We start from the raw sequence: 21918 nt of genomic DNA, 5'->3' as shown, positions 1-21918 counted from the left end.
CAAAATTTGTCATATAATGATGAATTAAAAGATTGGCCTCTCTGAGTTACATAACTGTTTCTTAAGTGATTTTTTTTTTTTTTTTTAGATCATATGGTGGGTATTTTTACTCCTAATTTTTCTTCGAAGATTGAAATCTAGGTAAGATTTTTTTTTTAAGTACTTTTGTTAAGGCTGCCAGCAGACATGACTATAATACTCTTGGTCATTTGTTTGGCACTATTATAAGTTTTCATTCAAAAATAAAATAATAACTGTTGAAAAATTTAGAAATAGATCAAGATTTTTCACGGAATATCAAACTTTTATACTGTATCTCAATTAACTGAGTTACATTTCTAAACACGGTTATACTGAAACAAAGCAAACAGCTAAGTGTTACTAACAAATGAAACTCATTTGATGTTTACAGAAGTAGCCTCAATTTGTAAATCCTTTTTTTAAAATTTTATATTTTTTAACCCTTTTGTGACAGGTCAGGGGTCAAAGGTCATGTTATCACATTTATTGACTTGCATTGAAAAGTTTATCAATTATATCAATAAGTTTGGAATCAAATTGTAGATTATAATCCAAACTTTAATATCATGTATGAGTTAATTTCTTAATTTAAAAGTAAATACTAAAAGAACATCTAAATATAGATTTTAGTGAGTCGTGATATGTTTGATGCAGCACTGGTTAAAATTGGATGTTTGTGATGTCAAAATTCTATGTCTATAGTTTCATACAAATTAAGAATTAAAATTATTAGTATTATCAAACTAGAACATAAAATAAGAATCTCATATCTTTTTTATTTTGCTGAGATATGTCTTATTTACTGAACCAAACACAGTGGCCCATTCACTTCTTTCCATTTTTGAAAAGGGACCCTTATATATGTATATATACACTTACTTCAATATATGAGGTGTGAATAATTAAGTGTCCCCTACTGATTTTCTGAGCCATTTTAATCTGTGGAAAGGTTATCACATTCATCATAGTGGAATTATATGGTATCAGAATAGTTATTTATGATGATTTGCTTATTCAACTGTGTGTGTGTGTGTATATATATATATCCTTTGACCACATGTTGTTTACTTGAAAAAAAAATAATTCAGGTGTGTTACTGTGTGCAAATATATCCATAAGTTTCAAAAACAATTATGAATCCCATTGAAATATTCTAATCAGCCTTTACCATATATTCTTACATCTCTGAACACTTAAAAAAAATCAAGGTTATGAAAAATAATAAATTATCAAATTATAAGTATCTCTGATATGTACTGTAGGGCAAAGGACCAGATTCAGGGCATTCAGTTCTTTCTTGTCACTCAGGAATCAGTGCTGCAGAATTGTGTAAAGTTTGATCTACTTGAGCACTATGAAAAATGCAAAACTGTGGCTAGCTACCCATATCAATGAAATGAATTACTAGCTGAGTCTTTATTTTCAGTAAAAAGGAGAAAAGCTCAAAGTTAGAGTGGTGGTCAAGGTGATATGCTGATCAGAACTGAGTTTTTTAGACCCAAATACAGCTTAGTTGAGAAACCTGGTAAATTACAGTGGAATTTTGTAGGATTAGTATAGTAACTTATATTTTTTGTTATTTATTTTTACATCCTCCATGTGAAAAATTCTAGGAGGCTTAGCAAATAGGATGCACAAATACAAAAAAAGCTTTGTAACATTGTATGTAGGAGAGATTATTGTTTCTATAAATTTTTTATTTACTGCTTTGTGTTGTAAAAAATAACTCAAATATACAAATGTATTTGTAAATAATACATGTACACACATGCACACCTGTATAATGTATAGTAACTGAAATACTGCTGTATGTTGCAAAATACTGGTACTCTAGTACTAAGACTAAAAACAGTAAGACATTTGTACTTTGTAAAGGCCAATTTTATACTATTTGATATATGCTGTATTTTGGTGTGAAAATTTTATTTCTGTTTAGAAAATAGCATTAATCATAATGCTTCAAACTCTTCAACAGTATGCGTTTTTATCTTATAGATATCTTAGAAAGACAAACAGAATTATGTGGAGGAATTTGTGTGGCAGGATAATTTGACATGGCTCAACAGCAAATAAAACAAAAAAATTAGTATAAATGGGTTATAATGATATGAGATTTATGTAGTTTAGAACAAATATTTGTGGTTTCCTGTTACAATTTGAAGTCATTCTTGAATGATGAAAGAGTAATTTAAATTTATTTCTTAATATTTTTATTGTAGATATGGGGTCAGTCAAATTCACCAACCTTCTATAAAGTTAAGGCAGAGGAAATATACAAATTTTCTTAAAAACAACAAAACTAAACCATTAATAGTTATTTATGATGTTAGAGATTATGAAAATAATATTTGACAATTTTTCAGACAAAGAAAAGTATTTTTAATCTTAAAATCAAGATTATTTTGCATATTTGGATAGTCAACATTCTGAAAGGAAAAAATTCTTATTACTTAATTTGAAAACTTGATATTTTATTTGCAAAAAGTGTGTAGCGTGTACTGATAGTCTGCAAAATTGTGTGAAGATATACCTATATTGTCAAAAGTTACAGTATGATTACATGGTTGCTTTGGTGGTTCGTAGTGGGTGCAATACTCCTACACAAAGCTAGAGTTAAAATGTATATCTTTGAAAATGATACAAAGCAAAAGCTTGAAATTTATCATGTAGTTATTTATTTTTATCCATTTTCTGTATATATTTATATTTTACTTGATAAATGTATTGTGAAGTAATTTAATGTTTGGTGTAGTATTTGTTTGAGAGAAATGCATACTCAGTGTATGTGGTTCTCCCACAGTCAAACATCAAACTGGAGAGGATATGGGGATTTAAAATGAATTGTAAATTATCTTAACCCTTTCCAGATGGGTTATAGATCAAAGGCCATGTCATTGTATTTGTTGCCTTGCATTCAGAATTTTATTGAAATATTATTTTGTGAATTTAAGTCATTAAGTTTGATATCAAACTGTAGATTAATGCAGCTATAAAGAATATTAAAATGTTGTATTTTTATTTCCTATTTCAGTTTAAATGTGAAGCTTTACATGTCAGATATTTCTAGAATTCTACTTCTAGAATCAGAAGTAGCATATCATATCAGCACTTATCGCCATATTTGGTATGTAAGTTATAACATTGGTAATTTCAGTAAGTTTTATTTTATGTAATTGAAATAAGGACAAATTGCATATCTCCCTTTAGAACTGAGATATTAATGGAATTTGCTAATCAGGTAATCAGCAAACTCATTAATGATTTTAATCAATTTTGAAGATAAAGATGGTTGACAGAACATAAAACATTTTATTTATAAAGTTTGACAGTTATTCCATCTTTGGCTAAATCTGAAAATAGTGTCACAAAGATATTATCTACAACTATACTTTTATTAGGTACTTTTTTACTTAGTTATTAAATAAAGTGGTAAACAGAAGGATAAAAATAAACACAATTATAGATATATTGCAAAACATTTGAGTTTTAAGTGTATGAATTTCGAATAATTTTAGATCTAAAGGGATTTGTAAGTAAACAGTAAAGCAGTTTTTAGCTATGGGTAAACTTTATTTAAAGTAGAGTTCAAGGTCTAAATATCCTGTAGAAATAAAACATAAATCATTAGATCAAGCATTATGACCTCTGTTTTGAATATATGAATGAATGGATATGTTTAGATAGTAGATGATCATCTCTGTTAGAAAATCCTAAATGTTTACAGACTGTAATTTTCAACTAGTGTTTTGTTTTTCTAATGTACATGACCTTAGTGTCACTACATACAGTCATGTGAAAAAGTTAGGACACCCTATGAAAGCCTGTGTATTTGTGTAACATTTTTGGATATATAGATATTTAATCTCAATTTCAACAATACTGATAGATTATAGGAATATAACTAAACAATTAAAACTGAATAAAAAACTTTTCAAGATCTTCTGTAAATGTAATTCTACAAATATGCATATTCTAACTGAGGAAAAAGTTAGGACAACACCCCCACATTTATTCCCACTTAAAATGGCTCAACTCACACACAGGTGTATCACACCAGGTGCACATGATTAGAAGATCGTTGCTCAGCATTTTGAATGAGGCTTGCCCTATTTAAACCTCAGACATTTAGTTTGGTGTGCTCTTGACTGTTGAAGTGAGAGTGAGCACCATGGTGAGAGCAAAAGAGCTGTCTGAGGCCTTGAGAAAGAAAATTGTAGCAGCTTATGAGTCTGGTAAGGGATTTAAAAGATCCCAAAGATTTTGAAATCAGCCATTCCACTGTCCGGAAAATAGTCAACAAGTGGAGGGCTTTCAAAACAATTGCCAAATGACCAGGTCTGGTCGTCCAAGCAAGTTCACCCTGAGAGCAGACCGCAAGATGCTAAAAGAGATCTCCAAACACCCTAACATGTTATCACGGGACCTATAGCAGGCTCTGGCTACTGTTGATGTGAAAGTGCATGCCTCTACAAACAGAAAGAGACTGCACAAGTGTAACCTGCATGGGAGGTGTGCAAGGAGGAAACCTTTGCTCTCTAAGAGAAACATCAAGGCCAGACTGAAGTTTGCCAGAGAGAATGTAGACAAAGACCAGGACTTCTGGAATAATGTTCTTTGGACAGATGAGTTCAGAATTGAATTATTTGGACACCAGAACAGAGGACATGTTTGGCATAAACCAAATACAGCATTCCAGGAATAGAACCTCATACCAACTGTGAAGCTTGGAGGTGAAAATGTCATGGTTTGGGGCTGCTTTGCTGCAGCAGGACCTGGACAGCTCACAATCATAGAATCCACCATGAATTCTACTGTGTATCAGAGGGTGCTTGAGGATCATGTGAGTCCATCTGTACGAAAATTAAGGCTGAAGCGGAACTGGACCCTGCAACATGACAATGACCCAAAACATACCAGTAACTCCACCAAGGACTTGCTGAAAACTAAGAAATGGAGAGTCCTGGAATGGCCTGAGTCAAAGCCTAGATCTTAATCCCATTGAGATGCTGTGGGGTGACTTGAAACGGGCTGTACATGCAAGAAACCCCTCAAACATCTCACAGCTGAAAAATTCTGCATTGAGGAGTGGGAAAACTTTCTTCAGACCGATGTCAGAGACTGGTAGATGGCTATAAGAAGCGTCTCACTGCAGTTATTTCAGCCAAAGGGGGTAACACTAGCTATTAGGGGGAAGGGTGTCCTAACTTTTTCCTCAGTTAGAATATGCATTTTTGTAGAATTACATTTACAGAAGATTTTGAAAAGTCTTTTCTTCAGTTTTAATTGTTTAGTTATATTCCTATAATCTCTCAGTATTGTTGAAATTGAGATTAAATATCTATATATCCAAAAATGTTACAAAAATACACAGGCTTTCATAGGGTGCCCTAACTTTTCACATGACTGTATATTCTTATGCATGAGCCACAAACATCAAAATGTAAGTAACTGATTTTTAAATTTAAATGTGTTTAATGCAGATGCTAGATCTGAGGGTAGAATTTTTTAGTGGAGAAGAGTGGTTTTTAATTTATTAGGACTATGAACTCATAAAAAGAAGGGAAATAATAAGCATAAATTTGGAGTGGTGTGCACATTGACTGATGCTTAGAATGCTTTATTTAGGAAATGGCATATAGTATTTGCAAAAAAGTCAGTTGAATAGCCATTATTTAACAGGTGTTTGGCCAGCAATGCAATTTCTCTATGTAAAATAGAATAATTTGGGCAAAGATAGAAAAATTATTTTTAACAGTGATATAATTAGGTTATATTTGAAGAAGTTGGGAGAAAACTGTTAAAATTGTTGTAAAAGCACTTTCATGATAAACAGAGGAACTAAACAATTCTGAATAATTGTTCATGTATGACTACTTATTTCCAGGCTTTTTCCACCCTGTTTACAGTACTTATCCAGGACTGTATTATTATAAAAGTTTGTCCAAAAATGCAGGAAAATTTGCCAGTATCATTTATTTGAGAAAAATCTTGACTACCTTGCTTTTCTGGTGAATCTGCAATTGGCTATTGCTCAAGTTAGTCATTTAGGGTCAAGCAAATGCAGGCTAGCCCTTCTAATTGTAGCACGCTGTGGCCTGTCAAGAGTTATGTCATAAGGCAGCATAAGTCTCTGGCCTATTCAGAACTCAAAATAGAAGCTTTTCAATTAAATGTAAAGGAAATTGGCAGGTTACCAGTCCATAACTAGCCATTTTGCTTAGATGGTTGATAAAAGTAACATTACAGCATATTTATTTTATTATCAGCAAAGATTCAATTGAAAAACATGTGTACACATTTTTTTACTCCCATGCCTTTCCAGTGGACTGAGCAGTTAATCCAATGTGGTTTTGCTATAAGAAAACACAAACATAAAACACACCCATGCCTTTCAATAGCCAACCACCTAGAAGATCACATGCTATGAAGTATGGAAGAAAATAAACCCTCCATTTTCCACCCCATACTGTTGTTCAGGACTGTTCTATTATTAGAAATTTGCAATTTGTCCACCCTGTACTATAAATTGGAACCTTATAGTAGAAAAGTGCTTACCTTTCTTGGTAATGCTGTCTTCTAGAAATCATAGAAGAGAGGAGTTTTTAATTTGTAAGTGACTGTAAACCTGTAAAAGGAAGGGAGGTAATGAGGGTAAATTTAAACATTGTGACATTTGGAGCTGCTTGCATCTTCATAGATTAGAGCTCAATTTGGTATTTTCCAATCTCTAGCACTACATAGTTTTATAACTCACACTAAGATATCAATGAGTACTCAGAATAAAGCAGAGAACAACATTTGACTTTCTTAGGTCATCTATGGATCATTCCATGTCAAATCATCCAGGTTTTGGAAAATTTTCCACGTGACCCCCTCAGAATGCCTTGAAAAAAATTCACATGTGCTCATCTACCCATATAATGAAAAATTGCCAAAGATTAGATCAATATCTCTAATAGTTTCTGATGTACAGCCCTGTAAAATTTAGTTAATTAGGTTAAACACCATCCTGATATTTTTTGTAGATCATATTCAGAGATGTAAGAATATATGGCAAAAATCTGAAAAGGCTGAATTACTGGTGGCATGGTCAAACTGTGGCCTGAAGTAGGGCTATTTTTAGCTAAATCATAAAAAGTTGCATGCAGCTAAATTTTTTTACAGGAGATCTAACAGACTTTTAATTACAATAATTGCTGATTTATCAATTGATATGTTATAGGAAAGTAGAAAACAAAATTCAGCTTTGCATCATATTAAGTCTTAGAGCTATGGCTTATTACATAAACCAATGTTTTTTATGATTTTGGGTTTTCAGGTGATTTTACTGCCTCACTATGCAAATCCTAAGAGAGATAAACATGGTTTGAGACCATTTTTGAATTCTGTGAGATTAATTTAGTCAGCGTAGCAAATTTCAGCCTTCTCGCACCATTACTTATTTGCCAAAATTAAAAAAAAACAACTAAATTTTACAGGGCTGTAAATCAGAAACTATCAGAGATATTGATCTAATATTTAGCAATTTTTCGTTATATGGGTAGATGAGCACATGTGAATTTTTCAAGGCATTCTGTGGGGTCACCTGTAGCTCCCTGGATGATTTGACATGAAATGACCCTATGCTTTATCATTAAAAGTGTTAATACCCATACCAGCTGTCCTGAGGTACATTTTACTTCAATTTGGTTTCTCTTTATCACAAGATAAAGTATGGCAAAGTAGCAGTGACTACCTTTATCCAGATGACACTGACCATGAGGGACAGAGTACATACTATGATTGTGGACATTTCAAGAGAAATTGTTATAATCATTTGTTGAACCAAAATGTTGTGCAAATGGTTTTTCTCAGCTTCATAATCTTGCAGGAAGGTTGTAAGTAACCTATGGGTGTTACCTCTTGCAACATGAGCTAAGTCCCAGATCCCTGGGACTGACCTCATAACCATTATGTGCTTTTTATAGTTTTCATGCAATAACTTTTAAATTAGTAAGTGTGTGTTCATGAAATGTGGCAGATTATCATTAAACATTACGATGCTTTAATACCCAAGTTATCGGATTTTTTTTTATTAAGTCATAAGATTTCTTAAGCATGGTCTTACTTGTGCCTTTTTTATTTTTGTATGTTTCCTATCCAATGTGCAAAGTAGTTTTTATTTTATGAATCTGAAAATTTTCAAATTTCACATGCAAAATCCTTATGTCCAGATAGTTCTCAAATATTTTTAAAGAAAAACTGTGTTTTATCTGTTATTTTCAGTAACAAATCTCTTAGGGTTCAATCGATTTGACAAATCTCATAACCACGATATAAAATTAGAAAATAAGTATAAATTATTCCTTTTTTTGTTCAAGAATGACAACAGATTATAACATGAAAATATAAATGTTTAGAGTAAATAACTTAAATATTATGACATTATACATTTATATATATATTATTTTTATTTTTTTTACCTTTCAGCCATGCCTGGCTAACAGAATCAAAAGTATAATGATGAGGCCCATGTGACTTGTGTTACTACATCTGATAATATAAAACTGACATTTAGTCTTTACAAAGTGATCTAACTCGGCTGTGTTTTAGTGGACTAGTATTTTGTAAAATACATTCTCTTTTCAATTATTATACATTATACAAGTGTATAGATTATTACTATTTAGAAACAAGTTAATTTAATTTTTTTAATGTATAAAAATAAATGAAGTAAGGCAAATAATTATCTCTTGTAGCTACAACCTTTGAACTTGGTTGCTGCTGGACATAGTTTGCTAAGCCTTTTAAAATTTCACAAGTGGAGGATATGAAACAAAATATATTTTGCTTTATATATACAGTTGAACAACCAAAAAATAAATTACTATATCAATACCATAGAATTCCACTATAATTTAACAAGCTTAATGAAACTTGGAGTAGGCTAATAACACAGCCTATCTCCTTGAAATCTTGATTTGATATAATGTGGTATCCTTTTAACAGATTAAAATGACTGAAAAAACCACTAGGGAGAGATCTTAAGCTGCTGATTGGTTATTCACATCACATTTTGAAGTAAGTGTATATGAACAACCAAAAAATAAATTACTATATCAATACCATAGAATTCCACTATAATTTAACAAGCTTAATGAAACTTGGAGTAGGCTAATAACACAGCCTATCTCCTTGAAATCTTGATTTGATATAATGTGGTATCCTTTTAACAGATTAAAATGACTGAAAAAAACCACTAGGGAGAGATCTTAAGCTGCTGATTGGTTATTCACATCACATATTGAAGTAAGTGTATATGAGATAATGTTCACAAAATTGAAAGAGGTTAGCAGGGCCACTGTGTTTGATTCAGTACATAAGCCATATCTCAGCAAAAAAAATTATTTTTGTATTTTATATGTGCAGTGATGCAGCCCATGTGCACTTACGTTACCATATCCATTAACATGAATAACTGTGTCTTGAGAATATTTGGGCCATGTAAGCTGTAAATCACTTAGAGAATTGTAGCTCATTTTGTCCTATCAAATTACATAACACAAAGACTGCTCACAAGCATACTTCATGAAAAATTTGTATTATTATTCTTTATTTTACCTAATCTAACTTTTAAACTTCAGTTACTTTTATAATAGTAAATAAAGAATACACATTAAAAAAAAAAGATAAAGTACTTATCTGGGTTGTCTTTTTTGTTGTTGTCAACTGTCAGTGACACGTAACCATACTTTTGTTTGCTAATTGTATTACATCACTAAATAATTTTCTGTTTGTTTAAATTTTCAACTAATGTACACAAAATGGTAACATGCAAGAAGTAAACAATGTTTTATAGCTATCACAGTTTTCTGGATATATACTATGCAACTGGAGTCATTAAATATTAATCTAAGCTTGTTGATGTGTTTCCCACGTAATAAATTTTGCACTGGAGGTGAAATAGACAATTCTGTGTACAGAAATGAATTTAGTGTAATACTTCATTTGATAGATTAACACCTTGGCTTTCAATTGGTAATAAATAGTATAGTATTAGATGTGAGAGAACTATGGGCAATTTCTGAAAGAAAGTCTGTGGCAGGTGTGCATGGCAAGAGAGGTCTGATTTCTTATTTGATAGTTTTGTAACCACATAATATTGAAGACCAATTTACTTTAAATTTCTTACTTCTCAGATGTATGGTAAATAAATAAGAGAAGAGGAGATACCTAGATATCAAAACACGATTCTCATAGTATAGAAAGTTTTGGCTTTTTTATATTGTATTATGAAATTAAGAACTTAAAAAACATATATTAATAGAATTTGGGTTACAAGCTACATTTTTATGACAAGTATATTTGTATACAGTGATAAGAAAGTGGTTTAATCAAATTTTGAATGTAACTAATTAAAACCTTTTGACGTGCATATAAAAGAATGCCAATCTCATGTTCATCCAGTTTCTCCCAAGATTGTTCTTTTTGTCTATCATTACATCCAGATTCTAGTACATAAGAGTACATCATTGTAATGTACTCCACACCCAGATATAATCTCATGAAGGTGGGCCTGTCATTCACATGTTTGGTTTCAGTGATGCTATTCCTTAACTCTTTGCAGATTATTGCACCATTATTTCTTGATACCATTTTCCAGTTTTTCTAGCTCTGCTTTTTTCAGCATGTTTCTTATATACATGCAGTTTGGATCTGACATTGATAAAGAGTTTCATTTTACTTGTGAATTCTTTCTTTCACTCTTTCAGTATTCTGTGTTGTGAAAAATAGTTTGTGAACTAGCTCCTTTTGCTGTGCTCATCCTTGACATGGTAGTCCTTGCTTGTTTTGCAATTTCCTGCATGTCATTTTCATGAGGAGCCCTAGCCATTGTTGCATTTCTCTATAAAGACACATTCATAGGTTTTAACCAGTTTCCATCTGACACAACTTTAATGACCAAGATTTGCTTGTTTGCTCAACTTCTAACCATTGACCAGTCTGGCCAGGGAGTCCTTGCCAGTAGTTGTACTACTACCACCATAGCTCCCAATAGAGGGAAAGCATGCAATGGTCATGCAATCCCAGATGATATCTCAGCTTGATGCTGGTTGAAACAACATGGAAAATGTATTGCTACCAATGTTAGTCTCTAACTAGTTGATATTCATGGATTTAAGAACAGGTGGTGCAATAACTGATGCTGAGTTTAGTTGGACAAGTGCTTGATTAGCACTTATTAACTTATTAGGATTGATAAGCAGTTAAGTCACTGAGGCTCAATATTGGCTGAGCTGCACTAATGTTTCAACTCAGTTGTGAACTAAGTTTATCATTTGAGCTAAGGTTAGGGCTTGACAAGAAAGGTTCCAAAAAAAAAACTTATGCAAGAATGTGTTGCTTACATGGGAAGATATATCCCACCATTATATCTGCAGATTTCAAGAATATTTCTCTAGAGAAGTTCATAAAGGGATTATCATGCAAAGTGCTATCACATTACAGAAGAATTTTCTGTAGCAATCGAGTCTGAGTTAGTAATTTCAAATAGGTTGCAAAAAGTGAAGAATCTTGAAGAAACTGCTGTATTTGCTGTACCTCAACCAAATCACTCTTCCACTTTACTATATTATAAAACTTATTGTGCCATAAACTATGTAACCATTAACATACCCAGTATGTCAATACTGAACACCAGACAGTTTAAATTTAAAATTGTTAGTTTAACACTTCTTGTGCCATTGTTCCACAGAGCATGATATGCTATTTTGCAAAATCTATTTTCTTTGTATAATAAGGGTTTTTTTATCGTGAAATTACCCCAACAGCACCATACCTTTCAGTGAAATATTTTGTCTGTCTCCTGCCTTTTTTAATGTAACAGTACTTGGTGAACAACTGAGGTCTTTTGCAATTATTCTGAAACACTAAGCACCATTATGTAGAAACCTGACTCAGACATTGTTAAAGGATGTTAATTCTCTGTGTTTTTATGTTTTAATTGTATCATTACATCATATTAGATATATTGAAGGCATTAACTAGCAAATGGTTGCTACTTTCCTGTGTATTTCCATTGTTTTGTTACTTATTTGATGATTTGCTTTTAATTTCTCATTATTTTTAGCTTGCAGCTTTCACTCTCATTTCTTTACAGTCATCTCATTGAATATTTGTACATTTTTGTTACTTTTCATATTCATGCTTCATTATTATCTGTCAGCAGCTCAAGGTGCTAATGAGCAAGTTAAGAATTATGGCATGTTAGAGGTACTGTCTTGCAATTAGTTAACAAAATCCTAAAAAAACTTAGAAGTATTTCAATATTCTTTGAGTTTTATTGGGTGATAATAGTAAAAGAGCATGTAGTGTTTTTAATAATTATGTTTTATAACATTATATAACTGTACACTGGTATCTGTTTTTCATAATCTTATGTATGTTTAATATATACATTTAGGATATTCTGCCAGTTGATCAGTCAACAGTTATTGAAGTACCTAATGGAAATGGAGATATGGTAAGGATTTCCTCTATTTTCATCTGAGAAAAATATCTATTATTAAAAGCAGTAGAAATATATTTAGTTTGATAGTCTTAATAAAAGTTTTTTTTTTTACTCTGTGTTCAGAAATATTTCTTTACTTATTTCACTAATCTATTGAAATTAGTGTGGAGTGTATATTAAAACATTTAAACAAAACTTTCTATGAAAGAAATTTCTGCTTGTGACATGACAGATGTTTCTATTGAAGTGTTCAACAAATTACATGATTTTTTAATGTATTTGTGCATGTATAACTTTTAATTGTAAAAGCAAAAAATAGTTATTTTACAACTGTGTTAAAGGATTTTAGTCAATTTTCTGAGGTGAAAGGTTTTACTAAAAGTCTACAAAAGAGTGTTTGTAGGACATTTACACTTCAGGATTACTATGTTCTAAACAACAAGACAGTATTATTATCTATTTTGAAAATTTAACATAATTTTAAGAATGCTGATAGATGAATTCTTCCATCTTTATTATATATACATTGTTATGTACTATAATTTATCTGTTGTAATAAGTCTTTATTATGTTATGTATGTTACATCTTACAAGTTCAAATAGCTGGAAATTTTAATTTTAATTTAGAAGTTAATTGAATATTAATATGTATCATATTTATGATATTTGACAACAACCAGTGATGTCGAGAAAACCCACTTGCAGAGAAATATATATGCAAAAAACGGCTCGTTTGGGTTGAGAAAATATTTTACGTAGAAGAGCGAACAACGTTTCTACCTTCTTTGGTCATCGTCAGGTTTCTCAACCCAAACGAGCCGTTTTTGCATATATATTTGACAACAACATTGATACAATTTTCTTTCTTAATGCAAATACATTTTAATATATGAACTACAATATAATTTTATATGTGAAGATTTTACAAACGTACAAACTATACTGAGTCTTCTATGTGGTTTGGATCTAAATAATTTATTGATGGTGCATGAAGAGCAAATTAACTCAGAGTTGATATTGTTATACTTTGCTTAAGTAAGCTATCTCTCTTTTTGGCTGGCCTCATGCCACTTACAAGCTGTCTTTTTTACTGACAAGGATATGGAATGTCCTCATTGAAATACTAACGTGAATTTAAGTCACTGAAGTGAAACTGTGTGTAATGTTCAAAATCTACACACATTCCTGGTCAGTTTTCCAATTAATAAGCATTTATCACAATTATAGCTACTGTGGTTTATAGTACACTGATTGTGACAAACCTCAATATTAAAATTGTTTCACTGCATATTGCAGTGGCTACCTTTTATATTCATTAGGCAAGATTTTCAAAAATTCAGCTGGCAGTAATACTGGCAATCACTAGCATTTTACATGCACCATACTTGGTTGATTCTTATGCTCAAAAATCTACAAATTTAGAAAACAGGTAGGACTTTAACAGTACACATTTAACAATACATGTGATATGTATTTTGAAATTTATGTTAAACTGAAACAAGCATGCATATTAAAATAAATGTGTAACACTAAATCCATTACAACATACATAGTTTTGAGACTGCTATCCATCCTGTCATATGTACACTTTTAGAAATATAAGTTATATTACATTAACTTGAATAACTAATTTCTTCTTCCAAATTTCTTGTCCCTCGGTGTGGATTTCTGTACATGGTGAGGGGACCTCCCAGGGAATGTTCTGTTCTTTCAGTTTACCTCTTCTGAGATATAAACATCCACTCACATGTTTGCCGTGCATGGCTACCCGTGAAGAGGAGGAAAGAATTCTGGTGGTTGAGGGATCCCTAACACACCACTTTGGCCTTGAATTCCTGTAGACAGGTGGCCCCCCTTGGGTCAGTTGGTTGGTCCACTTGGTCAACCAAGTACCAGTGCTGGATGTTCTCAACAGGTGTTGTGGATATTGTATCTGATGCTGGTGTTTGGGTTTGGCTCCATGGTGGGTGGGGTCAGTGGGCACAAAAATTTCCTTCTTTTATTATGGATCCCCCAAATAAAAATTTAAATAGTGAAAAAACAGTCCACAGGTAAATGACCACATCTTGAAAATTCTAAGCAGCAACCTTCAACATCTCTAACACCTGTTGTACCTTATTTTCTTATCTACATTCTCTTTCAGACAAATCTTTAGGGAAAATATCTCCCTTTTTCATTCAGAAGGGACTTGCTGGCTCTCGAAAGTCACTAAAGATGCTTCGATCTGGTGACATATTGGTGGAAACATCCACATCTCAACACAGTGAACTCCTCATGCATTCAAAGGCAGTTGGGGATATACCTATTGAGGTTACACCTCATGCTACTTTGAATTCATCATGAATTCATACTGTTAAGAGGATTTGAAGATCATCCCCACGCCGGAGATTCTTGCCAGTTTCTCCACCTAAGCAGTTTTTGCAGTGAGATGTATCTCACCTCACAAAGATGGGATTACGATGCCGACCAGTGTCCTCATTCTGACATTTACATCATGATGTCCACCTGCCACCATCAAGGCAGGTTATCTTAATTGAAGGATATGGCCTACATTCCAAACCCTCTCTGAAGTTTCCAGTGTTAGTGGTTCAGCCACTTGAAGACGTCATGTCGTGGTTTCCTAACATGTGCTCGTTGTGGTGGCAAGGACCACAATGCTTATGAATGTGAAACTTTCGTTCTTGCCCTAAATGGTTGGAAGAAAATGAGGTGCAGAATTTGAAAATGAATCATAACATTACTTATCCTGAGGCTCGAAAGGTGCTGTACACCACTTCATCTCGGACGTATGCTGCTGCACTGCATTCCATTACTATAGTGGGAGAGCAGATGGATCTCTCTGTTCCTCCAAAAGAATTGTTCTCAAACCAGATGAAGTCTTTTGACCTCCATTGTTAAAACAGTTGATGAATTAACTTCAACACCTATCTCTGTCCCTAACATACATTGCAGGAAATTCCACGATTCACTTAATTTTGTTTCAGGTACAGGCATTTCCTCGGGTACATCATCCTCTCTCACCCCAAGATGCAAAACAATCATTTGTTTGCGTCCTCAGTCTCTAGAATCCCTTTCCAGCAGCAAAGACCTGCCCATTCAATGCACGCCAGGATCAATGGAGGTCATTAAATCTCCCCAAATAAAGACAGTAAAGAAAAAAGACGTGATCATAAACAGAAGGGTTCTCCACCCAATTTTCCTACACATAAATAAAAGTGGCCACCTTGATAAAATGGAACTGTTGAGGTTTACATTCTAATCTGGATGACATCAAAACACTGATTGCTTTCTAGCATTCTCTGTCTTTCCTTACAGAAAACATTTCTGAAACCTCCCGATATAGTCACCTTTCAGCAGTTTTTTTGTATGGAAATGGCAGGCTGTGTGATGGAGGAGTGGCACTGTTGGTTGATCAGCATGTGCCCACCCTATCTTTACCACTCGACACACCCTTGGAGGCCATAGCCATCTGTGTTTCCGTGGGTCACTGTTTGTTCTCTTTACCTGTCGCCTGGAGAGACCTATGATCTCATTGAACAGTTGCCATCTCCCTTTTTAATCCGGGGGAACTTTAATGGTCATCATTCTCTCTGTGGAAGTGCTGATACTGATGGTATCACTCTGAAGAGCGTATGCTCAATGATCAGAACCTTTCAACAGTGGTTCTTCTATTTATTTTCATGCAACTAGTCAGTCCTTTACTGCTTTTAATTTCATAATTTGCTCCCCTTCACTATTCTCCCATTTTTCAGGGTTGACAATAATCCACGAGGTAGTGATCATTTTCCTATAATTTTGAGAGAGAATTTTTGTGGTCGATGCCAGCCGATCTGTGTACTGGATGAGGCAAACTGGCCCTTTTTCACTGCTCTTGCAGAACTTGATCCCGCCATCGTCTGTGAGCCATCAGTAGACGACTGCCACATGTGGCAGCAGTAACTGACTGTATTATACAAGCAGCTGCTCAATGTATTCCTAAAATCTCAACACATTTTCCACGATATCCTTGTCTGCAGTGGAATCTTACCTATCACATGGCAAGGAAGGCTCAAAAACGGACCTGGGAAACTTTTCATAGGTATCCCACACTCTCGCAACGTGTCACTTTCCAGCAGGCCCGTGCACATGCTTGGTGGGTAAGATGTCAAAGCCAGAATTTTGGATTAAGTTCACAAACAGCATATCTTCTGTCACAATACCAGTTTGGACCAGTTCCAAAGTCATGTGGGACAAGATTCGAAAGGTAGGTGGGTAATATAATTCTGCTCCCCTATCAATCTTGCTCTCTGATAGCCAGGAAGTTGCTGATGCCCAGAGCATTGTCAATACTCCAGGTGAAAGCTTTTTCCAGGTATCCAGCACTTCTGCTTTTTCCTCCACCTTCTTAGCCATCAAGACTCTGGCAGAGCAATCATCTCTTTCCTTTCGAGCTGATTGTCTCTATGACTATAATTGACCCTTTAGACTGGTGGAACTGAAACAGGACCTTCATTGGTCTGACAGAACATCTGTTGGACCAGATAATGTACATTATGACATGCTGTGCCATCTATCTCCTGTTTATCTTGCTATTCTTCTGATTGTTTGTAACCAGATCTGGCTGGAGAATGCCTTTCCTGATGCCTGGCACCAGATTTTTGTCCTACCTTTCTCTAAGTCTGGGAAGGATCCCAAGATTCCTTCAAACCACTGTCCAAATTGCTTTAGAGATTTGTCTGTATAAGACCTTAGAGAAGATGGTTATTGCTCATCCTTTTTGGTTCCTCGAATCAAACAACCTCCTTTAGCTCACCCAGTGTGAGTTCTGATGACAGAGCTCGAACATGGACCATTTGATTCGATTTGAAACATCAATCAGAGAAGTCTTTCTCAAATGACAATATCTTGTTTCAATATTCTCTGACATTGAGAAGGCTTATGATACAACATAGAGGTATGGCATTTCGTGAGACCTCCATATATATGGGTTACATGGCCATTTGCCCATTTTTATTAAAAATGTTTTAATGAACAGCAGACTCCAAGTTCATGTGGGTTCAACACTTTCCCGTTCTTTTCTACAGAAACGTGGAGTCCCTCAGGGCTGTGTTTTGAGTGTTACACTTTTCAGTATAAAGATTATGCCATCACTGAACAACTCCCTCTCATGGTTACAAATGGGCTCTTTGTCAACGACTTTCACATTTCATGAAGTATATTGAGCTGCAACAACAGACTGCTCTCAATTGTTTACTGAAGTGGACCACAACAAACAGCTTTAACTTCTCTCTCTCTAAAACCGCATTTTGCTGCAAAGAGATATTTACCTTGATCCTGAACTACGTATCAGTGAAGTTGTGCTGCCTGTGGTCTCTGAGACAAAGTTCTTGGGGCTTATCTTTCACTGAAAGCTAACCTTTATACCACACATCAAGCAGCTATGGGTCAAATGTACAAGAGCACTGAACATCCTCTGTGTCCTCTCTTTCACCACTTGGGGGGGGGATCATTGTTCTGTGCTAAAGATACATTGTGCTCTTATTCAGTCAATACTCGACTATGGATCACTGGTCTATGGCTCTGTGAGAACCTTGGCCTTAAAGATGCTGGACCCCATTCATTATCAAGGATTATGGCTCTGCACTGGGGCTTTCAGAGCTTATACATAGAGTCTTATACCTTCTTTACACCTCCGCCATTTGCAACTGTCTTTACTATATGCTTCGAAACTTTGATCATTACCAAAGCATAAAATCTGGGGTTGTGTTTTCCTTCTTCAGTGGGCCATACCTTTTCAGAACAGACGATCTGCCATTGTTCCTTTTGGCCTTCATATTCAGGCACAGTTGGATGAATTGGGTCTATCCTTGGATAACATTGGTGATTGGAAATACTGTCTGTTATTTGATGAACATCTTTTGAACCATCCTTCCATTCCTATTTATAAAGATGGTTCGAAATGAGGTGACTCTCTGGGCTTTGCCACAGTTTGTTGTGGTTTGGTGGTTGTGAGCAGAATCCCCTCTACAGCTTCTGTATTTGCTGCTGAACTGTACACCATTTTTCTTGCTCTGGATCACGTAGAAGCTAAGCGGTACTCAAATTGCACTATTTATACTGACTTGCTTAGTTCTGTACTGGCCCTGGAATTGTTTCATGTTAGTTGACACTGTGTTCTCACCGATATTCAAAACAGACTGGCCCATTTCTCTTTAACATCTACTTCTATCTAGTTTTTCTGGATACCAGGCCAGCTTGGCATTTGCGGGAAACGAGTTTGCAGACACCACATCTAAATCTATCTGCTGTGGCACAATCACTGCTGTGTCTGTTTCATACATAGACTATGGTCCTGTATTGAAGGCTCGGCTCCGTGCCAGTTGGCAGTTGACTTGGAGCGAGCAGTGTGAAAACAAGCTTTTCCAAATAAAACCCTGTACTGGACTTTGGCCGTATTGCTTCCATAAGGATCTGAAAGAGGAAGTTCTTCTAACTAGACTATTCATTGGTCACAGTTTTTTAACTACTCATTTTCTTTTATCTGGGACTGATGCACCTATGTGTTGTCTGTGTAACACTCAGATCATGATAAGCCACATTTTACTGTCTTGCTGTCATTATGACTCTCAATGACGGCACCATTTTAAACATGTTCTGTCCCTAGGTTTATCCATAACGTTAGTTATGTTGGTGATGGTGACACTGTCCACCTTGGAAATGTTTTCAGTTTTTTAAAGGCCATTAATCTTTTAGTGCTATTTAAGTTTTAATTTATACATTAGACCTTTTTAATGTTATTCTCTTTTAATAATCAAAGTCCATCTATTTGATTTGAAATTAGAAAATGGCTGTAATGTCAAATAACTCGAAACCAGAACTGAAAAGGCGAACTTCAGGTGACTGACGGTGGTTTTTGAACTTACCTGTTAATCTTCCTGGCAAGTTATGATAATTACAGTTATGCTACAGAAAGTCCTTTATATCTTGTATTACTGTAGTTTTTCTGTTACTACTGTAGACTGTATGTAAAATTTGTTTCAATGCTATTTATGTTGTTTTTTTAAACTTTTTGTTTTAACTTAATTTCCTTTTATGAATTTTATTAAATTTGATTTTAACTTTTCACCAGATGTTTGGCACAGATAACCTAGCAGCTTTATGGCATAAAACACCAAACCAACCAACCAACCAAATGTCTTGAGTTCTATAATATATATGAGTCATTTTTGCAAAATCTTGCATAAGTTGCACATTTTGAAACTTCCCTTCCCATTTCTGGTGTACATTTGTGTTCAGTGTAAGCATTTGTTTTTGTGGTATATTGTTTAGTAATTATTTATAATATGTGCTGATTCACAGATTACAAGCTGTTTCTATGTGCAAATTGATTAACAATTTATGTTGCAATCTAGTATAAATAAGTTGCTGTCACCAACTTTTGATGTATGCATGTTGAAATCTTCCAAACAAAGTGAAAACAAATTATTTGTACCCGTGTCAAATGACGAGCTCATATATTAATGTCAATATATTGGTGTTTTGGGCTAGGAATTCTTATACTTTAGGTGTATGTGACTTGTTGGTGATAAATTTGAAAATAAACAAACAGCACACATAGTTGTATCATAAACACTATACATTCTCTTTTTCTTGTTAAAAGTCCACTTAAACCAGTTCAGTAACTTTAGAATATGATTGAAAAGGTAAATTATTTTTCTCTATTTTTACCACAATAGTATCCGTGTATAATTCACTTATACTGTCATGTGAGTTACTACAGTTGTATCCTGAACTTTTTATAGTTCCAATAATTATCTTCTAACTGTATGTACAATAATTGTCTGCTTTTCATCAAAGTCCACACAGGTGGGTTCAGTTAGTTTAGAACACCCTTTGGTGAGACAAAGTATTCTTCTTATCTTTTTCAAACTGTTAATCTCACTCTTAACACATCATCATTAGGCCATTCACTCCCACAACAGTTAGGTTTATGTTTTCTAACTTTTCTGTGACTGAACTTTATGTTCATATGACTTTGCTCTCTCTTTTCACTCAACAGGTCTCAACTATTTGTACATCTATCACTTTGACTTTCTAGGAATTTTCATATCCTCAACATCAGTGGATTCTAAACACAATGTTTGATAGCTTCAATATCAGTAAATTACAAACATACAGTAAATTAATAATAGTACTTACACTGAACAGCCCTATACATTTGGCAATAAGTTGGTAGTCAATTTCAGTTCAGTCTTGCCACATCTTTATTATTCCTTCAGGTAACTACGAAGGTAAAGATAATTTTTGTTTTTCTTAGTGATTGTATTTTCACTCAACTTTTCTCACTTTTAGCTTTTAGTAAACATTATAACCTCTTTTTGCATTGAAAATCAGATTTTAAAATTAAATATTTTTACTAAAGATTTTTGTGTGAATTTGTGGAGCTAAAGTTTGAATACCCTGAGTTTTAGATCAAAAGTACTTTTTAATTTTAGAATTTTCAGATTTCATTTGCATATTCTTTAGGACCTCCTAAATTAATATAAAAAGGTTTTATTGCAACTTTATATTTCGTTGTTTTCACTAAACTTACACTTCACTGAATCTATCCATTTCAATAATCTTGTAACCAGCACAAAAAATATGAAATAAATCTGTTACCCCTTTTTTTTTTCTAGAATGACTGTAACAAGCAGTTAGTTATTGATATTAAAATACTGGGTCCTCTATTTTTGACAAATATTTAAATTTAATTTTATTGATTTATTGCTTGTAGAACCATGATTTTGTAAAAATCATGCATAAAAAAGCTCAACTGTAAATTGTGCAACAACCACTAGCTCCAGTTATATAAATGAATTATGTAATTCATGGGACACTTGCATGTACACCTTTTAACTTTCTGATTTTTACATTGTGGTTACTTTTCTAAAGTAAGCAAAAATATTCACACAAAACATTGAAGTACTTACATTTGGTCTCTTTCTTTTGGCTCTTGGCCTACTAATGAAACTGTTTGTTTTTTTTTAGAGATGGTACTAAATACTGAAATTGCAGGCCAAGGTAATGTTTTTCATCAGTATAAATAACCTTTACAGGCTGTAAACATTTTGAAATAGAGTTTGCATTGCATTTGATGTATACAATTTTGAAAAGGCTAGGACAAATTTTAATGTATATTTTTGATTATCTTACTAGGATTCAAAGATTGTTGTCACATTTCTTCCTGTAGGACATTGTCCAGGATCAGTCATGTAAGCTTACTAATGTATACTCGCATAATGTAAGTCATTAGTCTACTGTGGATGATACTGCATTAAAACTTCAAAACATGGTCCAGGAACAGTTCTTTAATTTGTGTGTGTGTGTGTGTGTTGATTTTCTCTGATGAAGTGTTGCTTATCTTGTTATAGGTTGTGATTTTTGTG

General features: G+C 33.7%; 1 long non-coding RNA gene across 23 annotated transcripts in view; it reads left to right on the top strand.

The window, feature by feature from the left end:
* The first annotated feature begins 86 nt into the window (after positions 1 to 86).
* Positions 87 to 21918, top strand: part of LOC143230293 (uncharacterized) — a 47417-nt gene continuing 25585 nt past the window's right edge. For 5 of the 23 annotated variants that reach the window (XR_013016361.1, XR_013016371.1, XR_013016355.1 and 2 more), the window contains exons 1-2: positions 87 to 141; positions 12464 to 12523. This is a non-coding gene — a long non-coding RNA (uncharacterized LOC143230293). Of the gene's footprint in view, positions 142 to 3052; positions 3146 to 9009; positions 9082 to 9236; positions 9310 to 12463; positions 12524 to 19331; positions 19774 to 21520; positions 21554 to 21688; positions 21745 to 21918 lie in introns of those variants that run through there. The other 18 variants (XR_013016354.1, XR_013016353.1, XR_013016352.1 and 15 more) reach the window with 12 other exon arrangements.

Source organism: Tachypleus tridentatus, chromosome 10 (assembly GCF_004210375.1).
Source record: "Tachypleus tridentatus isolate NWPU-2018 chromosome 10, ASM421037v1, whole genome shotgun sequence".
NCBI classification, from domain to species: domain Eukaryota; kingdom Metazoa; phylum Arthropoda; class Merostomata; order Xiphosura; family Limulidae; genus Tachypleus; species Tachypleus tridentatus.
This window is presented reverse-complemented; position numbering and strand designations above follow the sequence as displayed.